Raw genomic sequence first — 25206 nt, 5'->3', positions numbered from 1 at the left:
ACTTCACACTTTTGCACTACTCCGTGTTGGTCCATCACATAACATCTCTATAAATGACTTTGAGGTTTATGGTTATGACAAATGACGTGCAAAGATTCAAGGCAAGGCAAGAGCAAATTAAGCTCAAAGCAGTAAAAATGAAACTGAGACAATATTACTGCATCAAGCTGACAGTACCGATCGTCCTCATTTCTCTCTGTGTCAGAAACCAACGCAGGTAAATGTCTCATCATAGAAGTTCTGGAGACTCACAAAGAAACAAGCAAAGGAAATTATGTTTCATGGAATGAGCTTTTTCTCTCTACACCAGTCTTCCTTTTCTCCCGTCCTTTACTTCTGGCCCACGGTTGTAATTAAACGGACTGATGAGACGCTAACGGTTAGTTTCGCTGCATAAAGCACATTTCAAATTAGAAAAACACTGTGTACACTGAGATTAAACATCTGTATCAAAAAAAAAAAAAAAGTAATGTGAGTCGGAGGAAGAAAGATACAAGGAGTCCAGTGGGAGCAGCTCAATGGATGAGGACCAACAGCGGTGCGCTCTTTTTATCTCGCATGTTTTGTTGTGTGTGTGAGTCATAAAGGCGAAGGGCCAGTGACTCACATGAGGCTGGAAAGCAACGATCCATCCAGCAGATAACAGCGGATGTTTGACAAGAGCACCGAGGAGAACGGGGAAGAGCACTGGAAGCCAGGTTTTCTTGTATTTACACGAAGCGATGAGAAAGAGACGGTAAAAAGCAAAAAGCAAAAAGCAAAAAGCAAAAAGCAAACGGCTCCCATCCTCAGAATAAAAAACATTAGCGACAAGACGGATGTTTGGATGAATGACTGGGTCAGGTTTTATAATTGCATACTTGAAATGTTGTCAGCCCACCTTTCGCAGCAATAACAGCGTCGGCTCTTCTGAGAAAAGCTTTCAACATTGTTGGGGAAGTGCGTTAATTGTTGGCTACTCTTGGGGAATTACATTTGTGAGGTCAGACACTGATGTTGGACAAAAAGTCTCTACTCTGCACAAGGCTACGACCTCAACTTGATAAAACAACTTTGGAGTAAGTTAAATTGTGCACAACCCTTTAAGAACAGCTTAATAGCATAGTCCTCTCTGCCCCAAACGTTACACTAGCCTGAAATGTAATTAGGCAGGTGTAGGCTCCTAGCTGCTGGTTCCCACTTTCTTTGTTGAAGCCATACTTGAACGGTGTCTGTGTGTCTGTACTGCTCTGGAGTTTTGACATGGCCACACTGCTGGTCAGTGATTGACCAAAGACAAACCAGAAGGTTTTCTCTGAGGAACCCAAGAAAAACTGAGGAGCGACCACATTAAGGGCCACTATGAAAACAATGGGTCAGACTGAAGCATAATTTGACTATTTACAAACCACGAAGAATGAATGAAAAAAGAAAAGAAAAAGGACACTTTCTACACGCAGGCACGCTGTATCAGACTTTCTCTCTGAAGGAAGAAGAAAGGGGTAAATTTTAACTCTGTGAGGAAAACTTTGGAGCAAGACATACAGACTTTCCTCTCCTCTCACACACAGACACAATACCGGTGCAGACAGAAAGAAGCAGTGCAGATTTTTCAGACCATAAAGCGCACTGGATTATAAGGCACAATAAATATTCTTCTCAACTGTGTAATATCACTCCCTTTTATATTGAATTAACTTACTAGGTTTATTGTTGCTAGCGCGTACTCCAGGCTGCCTTACATGAATGCACTTCTTGTTTAGACATTACAGTCAGGCAGTCATGTAGACAGCTCAGGGGTCCTATCAGGTAATGACACAGTGTACCGTAATGCTCAGAATATCCATTGAGTGTAGCGGCTTCGTTGCTAACCAAAGTCGTACTTACACATTTTGACATATTTTTGAGCGCATTGTACCACATAAAATCGGTCAGTAAGCACAACGGTGATCAGATATAAGCTGCACCTGATTTTGAAGCGCACCATCAATTTTTGGAAAACAAATTCAGTATTTTAAGTGCACCTTATAGTCCAAAAAATACAGTATTTTTATCATTAGTTTAGGCTCATATGTGTCCAGATATTTATCCCAGTGGATTATTTAATCCATAAAAATACCCAAGATAACCTTGCACAATTTTTTTTATGTTTACATTGATTTTTTTTTTTTTTGGTCTTCCACTTTTTGCAGATTTCTTTAATGCCAATGTTGCAAAAAAGACGTGGGGCGGGGGGGAGAGAAGCCACCAGCAGGAGGCGTTTTAGACTTAGACAACTTTACTTGTCATTTTGTATGCACAGAGTGCATACAGAACGAAATTTTGTTGCATACAGCTTTGTAAATTGCAGTAAAAGTTAAATTACAGTTTTAGGTGCAGCAGAGATTTAAAAGTAAACAATAGATTTAAAATACTATATAAAAACAATTGAAATGTAAACAGTGCAGGAGAAGGTCACAGTATACAAACCATTGTATGTACAGAATTGGATTGTACAGAATTGGATTGTGCAAGGGCATTTGTGCAAGAATGCATTTAAGGACTAAGAGTTCGGTAGCATTTATAATGCTAGATGAAGATGCAATAATGCAAAATGTGCAAATATGCAAAGGTTGTGCAGAGTTTATGGGTTGTAGTTCAGCCGTTCAACAGCAGTTCAACAGTCTGATGGCAGCAGGGAAAAAGCTTTTGCAGAACCTGGTGGACCTGCAGTGGATGCTCTTCCCAGAGGGCAGCAGGGAGAACAGTCCATGGTGGGGGTGTGAGGGGTCCCTTTTATGGAGGGAAGAGGAGCCCCGATGATCCCTTCTGCTGTCCTCACCACTCTCCTCACGTTCTTCCAGTCGGAGGCACTGCAGCCTCCACACCACACAGAGAGACAGCTGGTCAGAATGCTCTCTATGGTGCTTCTGTAGAGTTTTCCTCTATTAGGCTTTTGTAGGCCAGTCGAAACTAGCTCAGGCCGGGCTTGGTGGCCAAATTGAGTCGGCTTGGTGGAAATGGGGCTTTTAGAGCAAGAAGGGGAGGGAAAACAAGGAAGAGTTACACAGGAGGAAGAGAGAGCCGAGCTAGATGGGTGATGCTACGTTTGGATGTAGTGTGCTGTGCAGGTGTGCTCTTGTTATATGTTGAGGATGTGTTGTTCTCTTCGTTCAGCTGCAGATCAATGCGAAGCTAACATCTGACTGCAAAGGTTATTGTGTTGTTTTTTATATACTGTTAGTCTGGGTAAGATTGACTTTATATAGACATTTTGACAAGAAAATATTTTTGAAGATAAAATAGTGTCTCTTTACTGAAGTACACGCTTGGCAGTAATCTCCACTCTGATTTGTTGAGGAGAATCATTCCCAGTGGAGTTTTGGGATTTAGCAGAAATGCATGCACATAACCTAAAAACTTCAGGACTCATAGAATGAGCCCATAACCAAAAATACCTGCAGTTTGTTCAGCCGTCTCTGTCTTTAGATCATGACATGCTTTTTATCTGTCGTCTCTTGTCAGCTTTCATCCTGCTGGGTATTTTCGTCAGAGTGGATTTACACCACTTCAGAAAGCCGAGACTCTCTGTTGTATTATTATTGGATGTACTGCAGGAGTCCTCACAAGGAATTGGACGGCGAGAAAACCAGTTTGTCACTCTCAAAGTACAATGTCAGGTTCTCCTCTCTTTTCATCGGTTTTCAGACCATTGTTTCACTGGAGGGGGCAATCCTCCACATTGTGCTGTCTCAGGGCAATGTTAATTGTGTTTTGTGTTCAATCAGGAGGATCTAACCTTATAGACTTAGTTTTTATACTTCCTTCTGCTCAGATTCTCAACGTTTGCTTCCCCCCGCTGTGTTTTAATCTCCCGTCCAGTCTGTAATATCTGCTCTCATCCTCTTCCATATTGCAGCTTGACCCAAGTAAGTAATCTACAGTCAGGCTGTTCGCATAATTAGAGCCCTGTCCAAAGACAAGGCCCTTCAGATGAAAGTTGTCATCATAGATCCTGACTATTTGGCAATTAAAATGACAGCAGGGGTCATGTCCAGATCTATATGCACTCATATTTCTCACTTGCACAGCAGCCGCCGCCTAGGCCATTAGAGGTCTGTGTTTCATGATTGACTACTTGTTGAAAGATGCCCATGTTTCCATTACTTAAACGCAGCTGGGGGAGGTGAGTCTGGATCCAGTCTGTAAATTGCTGACTGAAAGACTGTAACAGTGAAATGTCAGGGGAATAAAAGAACAGCAGGAGAGTTTAGGGTAAAGGTATATGGCCACAGTATATGCTTAATAAAAGACTGAAAACCATTTGATCATGATAAAATAAAGTTATATACATCAAGCCTCCATCCTGATAATGTTTTGATGGTCCTTTTGTGGATAAATAAAGTCCCAGCGCCGAGAACAATTAGCAGATAGAAACAGTCGTGGTGCCATTTAGCGACAGTATCACAGAACTATCACTTTGCTTAATTAATAAATCAAAATTAAATAATGCCGGACCGAGCCTGACCCTCTGCAATGCCACGCAGTAAAGTGTCAACTCAAAGACCAACCGTTATTAATTAAATAAAATGATCTAACAGCAACTTTAAGAGCCTCATATCAGAACATGTACTCACGTCAGTCAACTGTGCGCTCACATCTGAGCAGGTTTAGCGTCTGCTTCAGAAAACACCAACATATATATTGTATTCCCAGAGAAATTCCAGTCTTTTCCCTCTTGGAATCATTTATCTTTGCTTTTTTTTACACTGGATCTTGGACAATTCTTCATTGTGTCGCTGGGAGATGCTAATAGCCGTTAGCCGCTTCCTTGTTTTATCCCCTGCTGCGTATGCGCAGTACATACTTCAGTTAAAATCATCAATAAACACAAAAGGCTTTATTTACTAAGAAACTGAGCAAAAACAAAGCATAAAACACCAAAACAACAACTAATACACCAGCAAGATGTAATAATCTTTCATCAAAAATTTGTGTGCAACCAGATTGAGCTACTGACGCATAGATTTCAAAAATTTCAAATAACGTAGCTATGCACCTTTAAGTTATGAGATTCTAAAATCCAATTTTGCTTTCTGCTTGTGACAGAATCCAGTGTCAAGAAGTGTATGAGCAGGTTTGATGTGAATGAAATTTGTTTTCTCAAGTTTAGTGTGCAAAAAGATAACAACGGCATTACAAAAATAGGTGATTTCAACAAAAATTCTTTTAAGATTTAAAAAAAAAAAAGATAAGGAAGTCATCTTGGCCTATTACACTGTAATAATGTATTTAGTTCTTACAATGGCTGTAAGAACTAAATATAGTTCTTACAGTGAAAATCAAGGTCTATAATGCAAATATATTCAGCAGCAGCCCTGTACAATTTCTGCCTTTCTGGCAACTTTGCATTACGCTTTCTTCAGTCATTAAGTACAGCAGCAGTGTAGGTTGCTACAGATTTCTACTTTTTCTGCTCTTATTATCAGCTTCAGTCTAGCTCCACCATAACTTATGAGCCATATTAGCCTCCAATAGCTTTAAAACTGATCATAAGAAAGAAGTGGTTCGAGACAGCTCGCCTGGGAAGTGCATGTCAGGTGCTCAAGTGGAAAAAAGGGCACCGTGTGTAACACATGGAAAAAGTAACACATGGTGCAAATGTTTTAATAATGTCCAAGATCTGTTGATTTCTCCAACAATCAAATTGGCAGCAACAGAACCAAGTCTCAGAGTCAGCCCTAGTACAATTTGGTGTCCTGGGCAAGATTTTCCACTGCATCTCCTGTACAATTTTCTAAATCTCACTCCCAATTTACATCTACTCACACAAGAAAAAACAAAGCTTTGTATTTCATGTTATCGTTCATTAATGAAGTAAAACAGAATGTCCAAATAAAACAGATAAGAACAATTTGATGACTTTGAAACAGAATCACAGAAGCCTACACCAATAACAAGGACACCTAGTGTGTACTGGTAAGCACCCACAAAGCAAGCTGTGCTGTGGGATCTCATGACCAAATGGGGAAATAATTCAATTCCATTCAATTCTATTCTATTTATATAGCGCCAATTCATGATAAATGTCATCTCAAGGCACTTTACAAAGTCAAATTCAATCAAATCATACAGATTGGTCAAAAGGTTTCCCATCTAAGGAAACCCAGCAGGTTGCATCAAGTCTCTCCAAGCAGCATTCACTCCTCCTGAAAGAGCGTAGAGCCACAGTGGACAGTCGTCTGCATTGTTGATGGCTTTGCAGCATAAAATAAATATCGACATAAAACAAATATGCATTTCAAGTGCAATTTACAAAATTCTTAGGATAGTAAAACCATTGTAGATTGATTAAAAGGTAGAAACATCTCACAATCAGCCTTTAAGCTAAACATTTTGAGTCAAATTTGAAACTTACGTAACAATTATTTTTATTTCCGTTTTAAACACAGAGCAGTGAGCACAATGTTTGTCTAGGTCAGGGGTCCACAACGTCAACCCTTGAAGTCTGGTGTCCTACAACTTTTCTGTGTCTCTGCTTCAGCACACCTGAGTTAAATAATTCAGCCATTTGATTCAGGTGTGTTGGACCAGGGACACATCTAAAGGTTTCAGGACACCAGATCTTGAGGACTGGAGCTGGAGACCCTTGGTATAGACTAAATCATTCTGTAAATGTAATCACAAATTGTTGTAACAAAGCAGGCTACCCTGAAAAAAGTAAAAAATGATTATGAAAATTATCAATAATTATAATTGGATATTAAAACTGGTAATGTGTTATTCTAATCAAAAGAAAGCAACAATAAAAAGTGTTTCAAATGGTTGTGATTAAGGGTTACCATCCTTTAATGATTGTATGTAGCAATTGGGTTTATTACATTCATTTCTGGGATACATAATCCAGAAATATGACGGATGAACACTGGAAACACTTATAAAAGCCAACATTAAAAGAAAAAGTGAAGTGGTTTAGCTGTACTGAGAATTTTGTGCAGAGGTTCCAAATACTGGAATGGGAAGGCTATGGCCTTTGAATGCTTTTCACAGGGGGACAGACATCAGGTATCATTAAACAACTCCTCTGAGCTGCAGTATCTTAAAGCAACTTAATTTCACATTCGCTTGGGGGGGATGTTCTACACCATTTAAAACAAGACACAAGAATCCAGTTAACCATCTGTTTATTCTCTTGTTCAAGTAGCTTTGGTAACTTTTAATCTTATCTTCTACGGATCCACAATCCCATAATAGATGGTAAACATTTACGAAAGCCGGAGATGTCTGCGACACAGTTCTTATCAAGAACATGTGCATTATTTTATATCTTTAAATACATTTTTAATAAAACTTACCACGTGAAGAATGAAAAAAAGTCACTCAACAAGCCCAAGAACTTTTGAACTTTGCTGAAAAGCTCAAGTTTAATTTTCCAATGTTCATAAATTGTATCTCATTGTTTCATCTTGACAGGAAACCACACAGCCCTGAGCAATCAGCACAAACCATTCAGCAGCCTGATAACATCGGCACCATCCACACAAGCAGCCCTGCGATCAGCTGCAGTGAGCGTCTCTGTTAAAACTCCAGAATAAATGTATCATCGTCGTGCTCCTCATAATCTCCACAGAGCTTCGGTGTTTCAAAGGATCTAAATTAATCCTGTGTCTTATTGTGTTTCTTCTATTAACAAATAATAAAATCATTTTTAAATCTTGTGGATCAGCAACAGGATATCCCAAGTCCATATGTGTGTGAAGGCAACATAGTGTAGATATGCAGATTTTTTTTAAATAGAATTTTTAAAGAAGCTTTATTCCATCCATTACCGTCGGTTTATCGGAAATAGGGGCTAACAGGTCCAAGAGCAGGGCTGTCCCAAGCTTGTTTGGGGCCTTAAGCATAATTTAATTTAGGGCCCCTTTGTTAAGTGCATCACCACCAGCAGCATTTCCATATATATTTGCAGGAACTGGGAGAGTTGAGCAACTTTAAGTGGCTGAGTTTTAAAGCAATCACAGATTACGGGTTAGGACTGGTGGACTAGTGGTTAGAACTGGGCGCTTTCTTCTCAGGAAGGCGGCAAGTTCCCCGGTTTGAAATCCAAAGACTGACTCTGAGTCCCTGAGCAACACCCTTAGCCCCAGAATACTCCCCGGGCGGTGTACAGTGGCAGCCCACTGCACAAAAGCTGCAATGAAAAATAAAAATAATTGTTTTCTTATGTATAATGTGAAGAAGAGGTTAAACTTGTAGTATCAGATTTTAGCTGTGTTGATGCAAAAATCAAATGATGAAAATTATTCTTTGCACTTTTAGAACTTTAACTTGCCTGTTCCTTTCTTTCATGTTAATTTTAAACTATTAAAAAGTGTTTAATTTATCTAAGGTGAAACTGTTAAATACAATGTTACAGTATTCTGATTTTGTAATAAACAAATAGGAACATTTTAGATATATGGTCAGAGTTAAAAACATTTACAGGAAGCCCCTGAAGGTTTGGGAGCCATAAGCAGCGACCTAGTTCCCTTATGACTTGGGTCGGCTCTGTCCAAGAGAGAAACCCAGACATGCCTCTACCCAGCAACCCCCTCAAGGTCATTCTGGGTGGCCACACGGTAATCCCCTAACCCCAGAAGGGATTTATTGTCCCACTGGGACTGCCCATAACTCTCCTCCAATCTGGATGTGCCCAGAAAACAAACAGAAGACGGGCCCCAGGAAGCATCCTGATCAGATGTCCATACAATGGTGGGAAGTTGAAGTGACAGCAGGGTCACAGTTTCTCTTTAAAGCTACACTAACCTTTGTAAAATGTTTTTTTTTTTTTACATTTTTGTTAAAACTTTCACTGTTTCCTGGTAGTAAAATATGAGGCAGATAATCTGAAAAAAAAAAAAATCAAGCTCCTCTGGCTCCTCCCAGTTGTCCTATAGCCATTGGCAGAAATACACCGCTCCCAGTCAGAAACAACCAATCAGAGCCAGGAGGAATGTCTTAGCAGAATCCTGCTCATGTAAACACGGATCACGCCTCCTCCCCCACACAGGACGTACCGTGTGGAGAAACGGGGGAGAAACAACCTAACGTTACAGTGAATTACTGCCAGTTCCTGGACATCTGCTCAGAAAGCAACGACAGGTAAAGAGAAGAAGACCGACGAGGAGAAGCAGAGTAAAAAGAAAGAACTGGCCTGAAATCAAACGACGGTAAACATCGGAGCAGCACAGCAAGCTGTAGAGGAGGAGCTGTGGAGGCAAGGCTGTAGAGCAGCTTTAATATCTAGTTCAACGTTCTTTCACACCTATTTTTAATACATGAATACAGGTAACATGCAATTTATAGGTGTTTTGAATCTCCCAACCTGATATTTTAATTCTCTCACGGTGTCCAAGCCTTAATTAGTGTGAGAATCCCCTTCCCCTTTATCCACTGTAATTTGCTTAATGCAGTAAAATATACACAAATAAACACATGATGGTGGCGAGTCTGTTCAAAATATATATGGACAGGCTAGTTTTGACCAGGGTTTCTGCAAAAACACTCATAAACTCCACAAATTTATTTCAAACATAAACAGAGCATACAGCAAAAACCTGAGGTGAGGCAAAGTGCTGGCAACAAACAACATAATAAGATTACTATGAAGAGAGAAAAAGATAATTAGAAACAAAAACAGGTGCACGAGGTCATTAAATGGTTGTAAAAGTACAACCATTGGGAGAAAAATCTATTTGTAATTCAAAGGACAGAGGGGACATGTTAAAAGTGTTAAGAGTATTTTCTAACTTCAACGCTGTGCAGACGAAGCCAAAATGCAACAGACAAAAGCAACCACCCAGATCAAGGGATGCACTAAACGTTGTGACTGATTCGCCAAGTGGAAGCTGCTAACTTTGTCTCAAACACGGTTCAGGTACACAGGAAACACTGAAAAAGGTTAAACAAAAACTTGATTCATGCATTGCAGGAGTTTCACAATTCATTAACGAAATCTATGTTCTGAATTGTAACAATCTGCTGAAATCAATATTTTTAACGATACATTATTCTAAGGATTTTTTTTATGTTTTACTTTTCGAACATTAAATCACAACAATTTTTCTCTAAGTTGCTATGTGTACAAAGAGTCCCCTCCCAGCGGTCTGCAGCCCTGTGTGTGTCTGCATGTCTGTGACCGCTTGCTTCTAACCCTATAACTCCAAACTTATAATTTTTGATACAAATATTTCCTCTACTTCTACAATAGATGTTGCACACCATACATACAAATGCAGAAAACATGAGGAAACGTAAAAGTATTTTTTGATCTAATATATCAATCACAATACAAAGAAAAAATGTGAAGTTTCCTCACAATTACCTGTATCAGGCTTTAAATATTATCATTATTATAGCAAATATGACAAGCAGAGCCTTGCAAATAAACTGGGTTTTAAAAGCTTTTAAAACTTTTTGAATGCCGAAGTGAGACGTAGTATAAAAGTAGCTAAGCTGTATATTAAATGTTATATATTTGACTTTTTGTGTTGTAATACACAAGTAGGAGAGAGCTTCATTTTGTTTATCATAGTACTATTGAAGTATGAATCAGTAAATAAATTACATACAATCTAAACTTTGAAAAGCAATTCCTTGTTTATGTTTTATTCTGTGGGATGCCAAAACTAAATTTGTGCTTTATTAAAAAGAAAGAAAATAAAACTTTCTCATTTAGAGAAAAATCATTGCTTAACTGAAAAATGTGTCAAAAGATCATTGATAGATTTCAGTTTTCCATCTAACGCCCATTACATCCAGATCTTCCTTTCTTCATTTAATCTGAGACGTATACATGTTAACATTGTGAAATAGTTCATAAATGTTTTTACTTCTTATAATGTCAATGTGTTCCTCGTGCTTTTGGAAGACATGCTGAGGTAATCTGCATTCTTCGTATCTCCCAGAAACAGTTTGCTGTGGCACCTGAGATGCATGCAAACCTAAACATCATTAACACTCTGCAGCAACATTAGCAGCGACAGAAAACCTCATTTCCCTCCACCAAATCTGTCTCGACTGCCTGAAAGCTTGATTATATCTTAAAGAAGTTTGCTTTTTAGTCAAGATTTTTTTTTTTTTTTTTTACATTTGCTTATGGCTGTATATTGGCCAGTCTGCATTTTAAGGCTCCAAGCTCAAGCTAGAGCCTGCACCTCAGTAGATAAGCCCTTTAGGTCTTTGTGTGTTAATGTAGGAGAAAATGCTCTTGAAGGAAACACAAAAACTATGCATCCTTTAAATGTGAAGCTGTATGATAGTGGCAGCGAGCTCTCGGGCATAAATCACAGGGGAGCAGGTGAGTCTGGATTAAGATCCTGATTCTTTTTCTCCAGTCTTTTGGTCACTGGCTGCTATCTCCACCGGCCAACACGAGGAGAATTAACGTCTTTATAAGTGCATCAGAGTCAGAGCCAAAGTAAATTAGATGGGACAACACACAGCAGAGATTGCATGTTTCTCTCACTTTGTTCACTTAACAGGAAAGACATGCCATGTTGAACATGGTGTATTTTGAAAGCTGCATAGCCGAGCAGCTAATTCAGAGCTGTCACATCTTTCCAACAGGCACGACCATCGAGACAGCTGATGTTTAAAGGATAAATCACTTAAACTAGCAGCATTTCCTTTTATAGGACATTATCAGATAAGTAGGATAGAGAATTGCTGGACATGAATGATCTTTTATGCACTAAATGCATGCATGTGAGGTCTCTGCAGACCCCACACATGCTGGACACAAAGTGTTCACACTTTTAGCTTCAGGTCGGCGCTACAGAGAACTTTTTACATTAACCAGGCGCCACAGAGACAGCTTCTGTCCCTCTGATGGACACAATGAGCACCTTAGTGTCAGCTACAGTGCAACAACTACTTTTTCTTCATTTCCTTTACATACGAAAAACACACAAATGTACTTAACTGCTGCTGGTATGCATGTTTACACCTGATGTCTGAATGCTGTGCACGCTTTCTCAACTTCTATGGTAAGTTAGGCGTGAGATTATGTCAATTTTTTTTAATAAGAAAAACATTAAAATTTAAGCATATCTCTTACACAGGACCTTCTGGTTCACACAACAGGATTTTAAAATAGTCCGATGATTTTCCAAGCTTGAGAGACATTACTTTCCACCGAGCGGACCAAATCACATTTAACACACATCACACACTGCAGGAATGTCTCTTAAGATTATTTTAAGAGACACGCTGATAGTTGACGCCTCTTGGAAGTAGAGAATCGGGCAAAAAATCCTGCCGTGTGACACGGCCTCAATTTGAAATGGTCCCAGCACTGAGCGCGGTTGGCAGATGCAAACAGACGTGGCGCCATCTAGTGAAAGTATCGCAGAACTGCCGGTTTGCTGAATGAATTAATCAAAATGAAATAATGTCCGACTGAGTCTGACTCTCTGCAACGCCTCGCAGTAAAGCAGCAGCTCGTCATGATGGAAGACCAACCGTTATTAATTAAATAAAACGATCTACAGCAACTTTAAGAGCCTCATATCAGAACATTTACTCACGTCAATCAACTCTGTGTCATATCTGAGCCTCGGCAGGTTTAACGTCCGCTTCAATGAACACCAACGTTCAGACTGGATTCCCAGAGACATTCTTTCCCTCTTGGAATCATATCTTATTGCGTTTTTGTTTTTCACTGGATCTTGGACCTTTTGTCATTGTTTCGCTCTGAGATGCTAATAGCTGTTAGTTGCTTCCTTGTTTTAACCCCTGCTGCATATGCACAGTACGTACTTCAGTTAAAATCATAAATAAACATGAAAGGCTTTATTTACTAACAAACTGAGCAAAAACAAAGCATAAAACACAAAAATAATAACTAATACACCAGCATAATCTTTCATAAAAGCTTTGTGTGGAACCAGAGTGAGCTACTGACGTTTAAATTAAAAACAAAACATAACGTGGCTTAAAGGTAGTTCAGGGTTTGTGTTCAGTTTCTTTGTTTATTTCTTTTCATAATCTTTTTTATTCTATAATTTACTGTTCTGCTTTGCTTGCATCAATGGTTTCTTTGTGTTCAGGTCTGGCCATTCGGTGTTAGTCTATTCTTATCAATATTTCTATCAGTCTGTCTCTATGATTAGATTTAATTGTACTTTGCAATGTGTTGATGCTATATATATATATATATATATATATATATATATATATATATATATATATATATATATATATATATATATATATATATATATATATATATATATTAGGGCTGGGCAACGATTAAAATTTTTAATCGCGATTAATCGCATAATTTGCCCGATTAATCATGATTAATCGCATTGTATGTGCAAACTCCAAGAATGAATTCAAAAGTAGTGTAAAGAGCACTTTTATTTTAATGTTCTGCTGCCATATGAACAAAAGTGTTGTAACATTTGTAGCACTTATCTTATTTTATACTGGATATTTTCAACCCATCTATTGAATTTAGTGCACTAGTTGATCTTTTCTTCATAAGAGAACAGCAAGCACTGCAGCCAAAATATGGCCTTTTTTGACCTGCTGTATATTAGCCAGTCCCTAAGCTTGATGTATCATGAAACTGTTGACCTTTTGGGTTTTGTGGTTTTTATTTTATTATTACAATTAAATAATAATAATAATAATAATAATAATAATAATAATAACAATAATGTTATGTTCAGTGTTTTTTCGCTAATCCACCTCTTATATATTTCAATCCTTATGTAATTTTGTCTGTGTTGTGTGCACCTGCCTGTTGCTTTAATCCTATAAATTTCCCCGTTGTGGGATAAAAAAAGGATTAGCTAATGTTATCTTATCTTAAATAACACTTTTTAATATATGTACTGGGTTCTTTCAAGGTCTTAATTACATGTTATGTGTGGGCTGCAGTAACATATGATAGATAATATCTACTTTGAAAGTCAACATGAACTGCTGCTGAAGATGAACACTGATCTACCTGGATGTTCCCTGGAGGACTGAAACGCCTCAGTCAGAGACGTCTGTGGGTCTGTCGGGGCAATGACAGAAGTTACGTCTCCTCTCTCCGTTTCTGTGGCTCGACGTTTTCATGTATTTTCACGTGCTTAGATAAATTTGTTGTGTTTCCACTGAAATGAACCGGCTTTTTACAAAACATACAGCTTGATTTCATTTACGGTATTAAAATAAAGCCAAACGGTGCTACTTCCCCGTTCATGTTTTTTCGCTGCTGCGGTCTCTCTCAGCTGTTTGTGTGTTAAGTTTGTGTGAGAGCTGAGTGGGCGGGCCAGGCTGAGCCTGCGTGCTGATTGGCTGGCGCCGCTGAGCCATGTACGAAAGGGGAGGGGGAGCGGGAGAGTGCTGCCGTGACAGCGCGCTGCAGTCAGCGCGCGTGCTGACTGACACTGACTGAAAGCATGTGAGCAACATGCGTTAATGCGCGATAAAATGAACATCGCCGTTAATAGTCTAATGAATTGATGCGAAATTAACGCATTAACTTGCCCAGCCCTAATATATATATATATATATATATATATATATATATATATATATATATATATATATATATATATATATAGAGAGAGAGAGAGAGAGATAGATAGATAGATAGATAGAGAGATAGAGAGATAGAGAGATAGATAGATAGATAGATAGATAGAGCAAATGTGCTAAAAAACCTAAAAACAACCAAAAAAAGGGATATTCTGTTTAATAATCTAGTTACCATCAAATAATGAAAAAAATATCTTATATTTTCAAAAGGACCTTTTCTTAAGTTGTTTATAAGATAAACTTTTCCTGTTCAAGACTACTTATTCATTCTGTTCTCTCTCTGATGTTTTATGATATTTCTTACCGTTAACATTTCTATTGTTTAACTTTCCTAACAGAATTCACTTCGTCGTGTTTCATGTTTTCCTCATTAGAGGTGATGCTGAATGAAGTCTAGATCTTATCCTTTCCTATATTCTATTTCTCCACACTTCTACCTTCCAATACGTCTTTTGAATTATATACAACCAATCTTCACTTTACATTTGTTTTAGTCATTTGTCATATATTTTCCTTTTAATAATGCTGTTAACCTGTTTGTGATTGTTTGTGCCAACAAACTGGTGACTGGTGATTCACTGGTTACTGACATTCCATCGTTAATTAAAACAGGGTAACCGTAATCTCCTTTTATATCATTCATTAATTTGATCATCTTCCATCCATCCATCCTAGATGCTCAAACAAGCGCTTCTGCAGGTCCTTCATCCCAGCTGCTGTTTATTATCTGCTCACAGCAGAGATAATAAGTGTTTACAACATGCTAATGATTAAATGGGTTCTGATTTGATTATGAATTATTTAGTCTCTCAGACGCTAATGTCCTTTTACAGACACTTTAGCTACTCTGAGATGTTTGCTTGTACAATCACACATATTCAATAGTTTTCTCATATCAATCCACTTTCCACTATTTAACTTGAATATTGCATTCTTCTTTGCAATGTGTGCATTTTCACATGAATATCCCATATTATTAATTAAAACTTACACAGTTTTTTTTTTGTTTTTTGCTTTTCTGATAAGTTTATTCTCTTCTGCTTTAGAACTTAACTTTGAAATAGTATTTTATTCATATTACTTCTTCTAGTGTGTAGTTCTAGTGAATCCTGTTTACGCCGTTTTGCTGCTGTCACGCTCAAATTTCCCCATTGGGGACGATAATTTTTTTTCTATTCTATTCTATTCTACTGTAACCATAGCTTGCATCCTTTAAAAAGAATCAGAACATTCTGATTTCTCTTTAAATTTGGAGAGCTTAATTTTGAGATTTATACCCTGGTCATTTTCTGTTGTCGATCATGGGACAATCTTATTCCCCCCACCACCTTTCTTATATTTTAATGTTGAACAGTTTTTGTAAAACAGCTGAAAAACATTAGTTTTAATGAATAAGAATCACTGCTCCTGTTTAGTTCCTTAATTCTTTTTTTCACTTATTGTCCAATATTTCTCACAGTCAGCCCTAGTAAAAAAAAATCAATTAGGCCGTCCTCCAGTATCCTCCTCTTGATTGCTCAAGCCAGCTTCCATCATTATTGGAAAATGATCCCTTCCAATCGTTACGACTTCAATAACACTCCAAGAACAGAGCCCTGCCAACGAATCAGAAACTAATGTAAGATCAATGGCTTCTCTGTATCGGTTCTGTCTCCATTATTAATGCAGACAAGATTTTAGACTCCATTAACTCCTCAGTATTCAACCCATTCCCATCAGTCCTGCAGTCCTATGGTGTATTATGGGCATTAAAGTCGCCACACTATATCCCCACTTAATCTAAATCTGATCTTACCCACTCCAAAAAAATAACATATAATTTCTTATAAGGATTCTACTTATTTTGTGTTGTTTTAAATGTACTTAAAAAAAAAAAACATTTTAAAGAGGGTAGAACCATGTTTATGTTTCCAGCTCTGAGTTTACCCCCAAAGCTGCATATTTAGCAGATTTTAAACTTACCTTGTGTGTGTTTTTATTTTTTTGCTTTAAATAACAATGCTTCAAGTAATGCTTCAGGAAAACCTGTATTCTTATTTTATTTTTTATTGTTCTCTTTGCCAGTTGTCATTTCTCTCTCTCATTAATGTGCAGCAGAGTCAGCAGAAGAGGACCGTTTAAATGCCTCTGTTGGTTCTTTGCATTTCTACCGTCTCCAGATCATTACTGACAGTTCATCGGTACTGGAGCAAACGCCATATGGATATCGATTCCTCCGCTACGGCAGACAGTCGCTGAATTCTCAGGATGGATTTTGTTTTACAGCTTAACAGCTTAACTCCTCCTCACAGATGCTGCCCCATGATCTGCTCAGCTGTGAAGCTGCAATCAGCCAAATAACGTGCTGCACACTTCTGCAAATGCTGGACCGCCGGACCAAGCTCTACAAACAGAGTGTTAAATAACTTCAGATGCTTTTGTACATTTGCTGCGTTATATCTTCTACGGCGTCCTGCAAAGGCGACACGTCAGAACAGCACAGTTTATGTTAAGGAATGACAAAGAATAAATCGTGCAGTGAAGCTGCAACTCTGCGACAGATCTGCTTCTTGTTCTCACACTTCTCACAAGATACCTCCAAGGTCTAACGCACATGAAATGCCACTTATGCATTCAAGCAAATACGCAGCACATTGCACAGACTGGGCTGTTCATGTCTGAGATGCTCCGCGTAAAGAAGAAGAAGACGGCTAACATCTTCCTGGACGGCTGTGCAGTGACCTTCACATGCAGAGTTGTTGAAGATTTTTTACAAGAGGCCGTAACAGCAGGTTTGCTGTGGTAGCCTTGGTGTGTTTATCTCCCCACATTCACTGTAATTCACTTCTGCAGTGCAGTGGGAGGCTTCTGGATAAATCAGTGGAAATGACAACTCTTGATTTTATCAGCTGCTGAAAAGATAAATATCATAAAAACTCTTTGAGGCTGATGAGAGAGTTGTGACTTTTTAACTTTTGATGCTGAGAAATGTCCATACATGAGACCAAGCTCTTCAATATGAGATTTCTTTTTCACACACACACCAACCCCACTCTTGTATTTGTGTGTCTCTGCACAAATACAAGAGTTGGGTTAAATATTCTTGATCTCTCAAGAAACCTAATTAATGTGAGGTTATTACACTGGTATCAGGAAGGAGATAGGTGCTACTGTGTCAGAGTAAATTTACCTGGAAAACAAAAGACATTTTACATGTTTATCTCTTTCTAAAACCAAGTAAACAACGTATTTATAGTGAAAAATAAGTTTGAGTCATATCCTACGAGACCAATTTATCTAGGAACGAATGAAGCTAAAAATGCTAAATGCTAAAATTAAACCTCAGCGGTTTCACAGATGTTTTACCAACATTTCCAATCAGAACCACAATTTTAGCAATTCAACCTTTTTAACATACCAGAATGCATCTGACTTCTGTTTCATGTATGATAAATACAATTTCATCCAAACTTTGCTCAGAGCCGTCTGTAGGCCAGGAAATCGGTCCCACAGATTTGTCTAAAAAGATCTTCCACAGAGTGAAAGACTGTGAGTAAAAAAAACGTCTCATGAAGGTTATTTACAGCCATGCACGCACACATTCAGACCATCGGGCAATTTAAAGAGGCCAATTATCCGTCGTGTGAATGTTTTGGAACAACTGGAGGGAAAACATTTAGAGTCCATGCAGAAATGCCCCAAACCTTAGACCAAAACAATCCCAACTGAGACTCAGTGAACAGCAATAAAAATGCCTCTCTTTTTAACCTCTGTGATAATAACAGACTACCTTCCAACAACGTAACTTCGCCTCAACTCAACAGCCAGATGGTGACACCTTTGACTCCATCCCACCGTGCAGCTCCTTCAGAAGATGATGCAACCAAAGCATTTCAATGCTGATTGGTTAACGACTGGCTGGAAATAAGTTTCCTGCATTCCCAAAAAAAGTTGAAAAAAAACAAAACAAGTGGACTTTTTATCCGAAGTTTGAAGACGTTTCGCTTCCCATCCAGAAAGCTTTCTCAATTCAAATGTCTGGAGTAGTGAGGAGTTCCAAGCTTTATATTATCGCCCAAGGGGGCCTTGTTATGGCTTAGATAACATGCAAATTAAAGCTAATCTTTGCCTAATCTTTGCAGTTTACTGCATTTTTACGCTCATTGAGGTTTTACTTTAACGGAGGGCGCCTTTTCTACAGCTCTGGTCAGAAGTTTATGTGGACTCAGTGAGCTTGAAAGCTATATTTAGGCATTTTAATCATGCATTTAAGATATTTTTATAGGGTGGAATAATTATTCAAAAACAGCTTTGATAACTTTGAAAACAAGAATTGGGTGTGAAAGTTTTGATTTTTGTAAAGTTTTTTTTCCTAATCCATATAGGGTAAAAATTGTAGATACAAGCTCAAATACATTCATATAACCTCATTAAAAATTTATTAAATGTTACTTCTTAAGTTCTTGTCATAAGCTTCTGCCATTTTTCTGGCAGGATGAAAAAGTTTATTTAAATTGGTTGGTATAATGGAATAGATCAAGCTTTAAAGCATCGTCTATCAAAATATAAAAGCAGGCTAAACTATATATATAAAAACTATATATATATATATATATATATATATATATATATATATATATATATATATATATATATATATATATATATATATATATATATATATATATAAAATGTGTGTGTGTGTGTGTGTATACACACCAGTGCTATATATGCTTATGTATACAACATATAGCTATAAAATGTGGGTATAGGTCTGAAGGTGTTGAGGGGATGGATAATGGTACAATTTGTTTGTTCCATCAGGAATAATATTAACACATTTTATAAAAGTAATATATCAATGCAACTTTTTTATTTGTTATTGATATAGAAAACTGAGTGAGCAAACTGGTTACAGTTTAACTTTTACTGAATTTATACTTGTGGTTTAAAATAGGGAAACAGATTAATAGACTATTAAGTATTGGAGGGAGGGGGTGGGATTAAATAATTGTTCCTCTTCCCACTGCTTTTCAGATATATAATTATATATATAAATTACAATAGTACTGTTTTGATTTTGTTTGAGGATTTAATTTTATTTTCTGTACTTTACATGTTTGGAATAAACTTCCATAAACCTAAAAATATTGTGACGTAATTGTTCAAAAGTGTAAAAGAAAACAGAAAAAAAAACTGAACGGCTTGAAAGATATGACCCAAAAGGGATATAAAGATATCTATGCAGCATCTGGACAAACTACATTCAACTTATTTGCATTCCTGGAGACTCCAGGTACACCACAAAATCTCTTTAAGCATGAAATGTCCTCATAAAGTTGTATATTGAAAAATAAACAGTTTAAAAAAAATCAATGAATATGAAAAATGAATATAATATGTGTATCTACCCGTCTGACCAGAAACAGCATAATTCTGCAGTTTATCAACCAAGAAGACATGTTGTTACTAAAAACTCAGTAAGGTTTTAAAGTATTAAATTTTTTTTCTCACAATAAATTGTTATCCAACTGGAAAACGTTGTAGCTGACAGAAAAATGCCTTGAAAATACAGCCTGGAGACTTGGATTTAGAAGAAAAATAAGAATAAGACAGTGGAGGCCTTCACTGATGTTCAGAAACCTTTAAAGACTGTTTTCCTCATTAACATTTTCCTCATTAACATTTACCTCAGAGGCCCGACGAACAACTCCTCAGTAGACAGTCATTGTGAGAAAACATAACGAGGATTGGGAAAACTTTACTGGTATTTATTTCTGACACAAGCTCCTTGATTTCTATGAACAGCTGACCAACCATACATCATCTTTCTCTAATCCAAGACCAGATTGTGGGGATAACAGATCCAGACATCCAGCCTCAGACTTTAAATAGTACATAACCCCTCAGGCCAGATGGAATATGTAGTGAAAGATGTAAACACTACCTGTCAAAATTCGGGACACACTTTCTCATTTATTAGAAGCCATCAGCCTTTTGACTGGTGGCTTCTCCAAGCTCCACCTGGATGATGGATGATTATCTCCACGCAGATAATCTCTAATCTGAGTCCAGGCACCTTACAGTCACCTTCATTCAGCCGCTTGTTTCTGGGATTTTATGGTTTCATGACCGCAGGTAAGAGTGGCAACATATGCACACCTGTAAATTCAGGGACTTGCCTTGTTACTCACACCAGACAGGAGAAACGACGGCGTTGCAGCAAACAGGGCACTCATTTATCTATCCACTTCCTGCAACTTTAATCATATCATAAAAAGCAGAAATACAAGAACTGCTTCTCCTGAGGGAAACACTGACCCACAATGAACAATGTGGACAATAGGCTCAGAATCAGAGGAGCAGGCCTTCATCCCTGCCGCTTCAGAATCCATTTGAGGCCCCTGTACTGATTCTGGGCGCCCCCCAAACGGCATTTCAAGAAAGATCTGGTCCACCAACACCGGTGGCTGATCCAAATGGAAGATTTTAGTTTTTATTAGAGCAAAATTCTTACAGGAAAGTTAAAGTCCTACAATTTAAAAATGCTAAGTACAACAAAGTATTCGTCTTTTAATAAACACACTTTTGACATCATCCTTAATTTCATAGTAACATCTATCCAATGACACCTAATCACTCAAATGCAGACTTTGGTGCATTAAAATCTGCTTTGAATTAAATTATGAAAATTGGCCAATTACAGCAAGTCTGTTCAAAGAACAACCGACCCAAATACTGTTCTCATAATTCTAGACCAAAAAGACTTCAGTTTATTATTGTTAAAGAGTGAAATTAAATTATTCAAAAATAATATGCAAACTGGATGAATAAAGTAAATTAGTAAAACCCTACAATAATTTACACATTCATTTCCTACAAACAAATCTGATTTATTTATTTAGAATGATCATATTTTGTAGAGCAGGTAAAACATTAATGATTGTTTGGGTTTAAAAACATTTTTGTTAATTTTTTGGAACTTGAGTTCCTTTGACTTGACAATTTTGGCCCATGTACCGAAAAGTTTGGACACCCCTGGCTTAAGGACTAGTCAAAAGCAAGCTTAAGGCCATGGCTTGAAGGTCCAGCACAGTAGCACATCATCTGCAAAATCAAACTGAGACCCGGAGGTTCTGCAACCAGGAAATCTCCTCGCCACGACCAGATCCTGTCAACGAAGACCAAAAACGGGCTCAGAGGGAAGGGGCAGCCTGGCAGAATCTAACCTTCACTGGAGCCATGATGCTCCTCCTGAATCCGAGGGTCAGCAAGCGGTCAGGTTCTCCATCCCAACACCTCGGCACGAGCTTTCCCAGCTGACTGCATGTCACATTATCTGTTAATATGACCGTCAAATAAAAAGCGATGCCTCCATGGGGTCTAAATACCAGTGAAAACGTTGTATAGTGGGATCACAAACATCTTCAGCTGCTACACTTTATATAAAAAGAAATTGTGTTTAATGTTCAGTATTTTTTTCCCCACATGGCAATCTTTTGTTGATCTCCCACTTTTTCTTTTTTGTTTTCTGTCACGTGTCGAATCTCATCGTGTTTTTGTTATTGCTGTACGAGTAGAATCACAACTATAACCATTATCTCCCTCAGATTTGAATTACAGGCCCCGCAGGAGATCCAGGATTGCAGTTTTAGCTCAATATTCTGCAGGTGAAATAATAATCCGGCTTCAGGCAAGTTAGTGAATTGCAAATCAATGTCAACTCTCCTCCCTTCTTTTCAAAATGTTTTCCTGCCCACAGGTAAAATTGACATTCTAGAGATTGTTTTCTCTCTGCACTCATGGCGGACAGTTAAAACAATCACCCACAAACTATATGTTCCTATTAATTATTAAGAACGCATTTTACAATGTGCATAAGGAGCTACTGATGAGTCTTATTTATGACATGCTGTGTCATGCCCGACAATAAGGGAGAACGCATCATATGAGCAACTGGCTTACTCAGCAATATCACAATCAAATCATTTTTTTTAATTGAGTCTCATTTATAATTTGGAAGGTGGATATTAACTGTTGTGTTATTTTTATGAACCACTGATTGAGATCCTTGTCCACAGTCCAACCCCTGAGAGTGAATGTGCGTCTGCTCTGCTTCTCAGAGTGTGCGCAGCAGCTCAGTGAGGACGGACAGCAAAGATGTTTCTGTGAGGAAGCGAGAAGAAAATCCAGATGTGTGCGACTCACATAACGAAATGGAGGGCCGTCCCTCGCTAAAGGATGCTCTCCATCAAAGTGCTCATTCATTTTGCCTGATATCGCAGCCATCAGCCAGCTACTTAAAGCAAAAAACGCCGCACTCGCTCTGCGAAGAGATACCAGTGTGGGCTTCTGAAAAGCTTGAGAGCACAGACGACAGATCCATTTTTTTTTTCTTCCCCCAAGCTTGAAATGGACTGGAGGCTGCTCACCTCCTTTTTTCACCGGCTAATGCAGGAAAGAATATTCTCAATGCACTGAAATATATGAAATCTCTCTCTCAAATGCAGGCAGTTTGAGGCTTGTGTTAAATTATACAGATTTATGCAGTTCTGCTTCACAAATATTCAATCATAAAATATAAACTTATGTATAAGATGCTATGCTCAATGAATGTGCAGTAAAGATCTCGAGCAAATATTACATATCGGACTCATGGTTTTAAATTACACCAATCTCTTCTCCTGCATGTGTGAAATAAATGAAGCCTCATATCCTGATAATGTGTTGTGTTGATCATCAGTTTATCACCAGCTTCTCCCTCTGAAAGCCAAGACATTAGAGAAGGACCAATAAATCCACCAAAGACAGGATTCCGCCAACCTTCTCTGGATCTGACCTGATCCTGATCTTGAAATGCATCAAAACAAAGAACTCCCACCAGTGTCGCTCTAAAATGCATTAGCAGGCTCCTTGATGTACGTTTTTTTATGTAATCACAACAGGTAAAGGTTACAGATATATTCTTTGATGCATTAACAGGGTAAATACACCTATAGTAGCTTCATTTTCTGCTGGATTAAAAACTTGAATTTATACCTACAGGCCTTTTTTTCCCCCTTTGAAACGGTTAACAGACATAAATGATGCAGTGCTTCTCAAGTAACCATCCACTTAAAGTACTTGTGTGCTACGGAGTTCCATTCACTCCGCTGCACTCACGCTGACGCACACATCCGTAGTCAACTTAGGCTTCAGTTCCTTGCACAACCTGGCATCGACATGTGGCAGGGGGAAGCTGGAATCGAACTCGCAAATTTCTGATTGCAAGCCCTTCCTTCCCGCTAAGCTTAAGCTGCCCCCTATGTGTAATATTACCTAATTACAAAAATAAAATGAAATAAATCAGTCTAAAGGCCTCAAAGAACACTGAATATTAGTGTCTGTTAGGAAAAGCTGTGCCAGTAAATCTCAAGCAAATGTGTTTATTATGATAAAAAGAATAGAATGTCACAGACATAAAGGATTAAGTCGTATTAAGGAAATAAACATGAGACAAAATCACTTCTCAAGGTTTCAGTCATCTACAAACGCTGAGCAGTTTTTCATCTGAGTCTTCCCACACCCTCTGAACCAATTTTGGTAAGAGACTCCTGAAAACATAAAGAGCTTCTTTTACTGTGTTTTAATCTACTTTATTGTGCAAATCATGATGGTTTAATCAAAATGTAGTCGGTCTCATCCTCACCTATCTGCCCACGGCCACTATAAGGAATCTTTTGCCAGTGATAATCACACATAGTGACCTTTCCACGCATTATTTTAGAGCTGCCTCAACAAAACCTTCTCATCTTTCTTGTATGTGTATTTCTAGCTGCTTTTCGAGGATTTCCTGTCAGTAAAACAATTTGGATTTAGCCGTTGTCAATCCGTTCTGCGCCGTCAGAACCGTGCGTAATGGTGAAGACGCGGCTCATAGAACCGATGAGAAAATAAAAAGGTAATCCGACTTACCGTGTAAGTTTCCTCTTTTAGGTAAATGTCTTTTGTTCTCGGTGGTTAAAAACGGAGCGCAGGGGGGGAAAAGTGTCAAACAGCGTCCTACATTTACGCACGCCCGCTGCAAACAAACTGAGCGCCGCGGACCAGAGTACCAGCTTCTGCAGATGTTCCAGCTGTTCTCCCAGCGCGGAGGTTTACTTCACATCTCGCAGGAGGGCTCCATCGGACGCCCGTGTGTCTGCGCACCGCCGTCCTGGTCCATTTGGGCAGGTGTGCGGAGAACTTGTGTGAACCATATTGCGAAACCGTGGGATACCTTCCACCCGCGAAGAAACCAGAGGACCCACTCCACGCCGGGGCTGAGTGTTAGGGAGGATTCGGCATCTAAGCGTTCAGGTCTGCTGTTAAGATTTAGTTTTGCCTACACGTGAGAGCTGCACACTGCATGCCCCCTCCTCCCGCCACCAGCGCAAGAAACTACACCCACGCACACACAAAACAGAGAGAAAGCGAGTGAGGCAATAGGTTGTTAAGCCCATGTGGACCCACAGAGGACTCAGTGGTCCAGGACAGACAGAATAGGCTTTTATCTGTTATGCAATCAAAGTTCCCCCCTATAAGAAGTATCAGAGAAATCATTTTTAGGTTTAAATGGAAAAATAAACCCTAAGCGAAAGAAGTTTATTTCTCTTTCTGAACCTTTTGATGTGATTATGTAAGATGCATTTTAAGAGAGATTTGTAAATATTTGCA

The 25206-nt window shown here is 38.4% G+C and overlaps 1 protein-coding gene across 1 annotated transcript in view; it reads right to left on the bottom strand.

Moving 5' to 3' along the window:
• htr1d (5-hydroxytryptamine (serotonin) receptor 1D, G protein-coupled) overlaps positions 1–24930 on the bottom strand; it is a 42442-nt gene extending 17512 nt beyond the window's left edge. The window contains exon 1 of the mRNA XM_012851948.3: positions 24466–24930. The gene's annotated coding sequence lies outside the window, so the exon portion shown is untranslated. The remainder of the gene's footprint in view (positions 1–24465) is intronic.
• Positions 24931–25206: the final 276 nt, after the last annotated feature.

Source organism: Fundulus heteroclitus, chromosome 19 (genome assembly GCF_011125445.2).
Source record: "Fundulus heteroclitus isolate FHET01 chromosome 19, MU-UCD_Fhet_4.1, whole genome shotgun sequence".
Taxonomy (NCBI): Eukaryota; Metazoa; Chordata; class Actinopteri; order Cyprinodontiformes; family Fundulidae; genus Fundulus; species Fundulus heteroclitus.
This window is presented reverse-complemented; position numbering and strand designations above follow the sequence as displayed.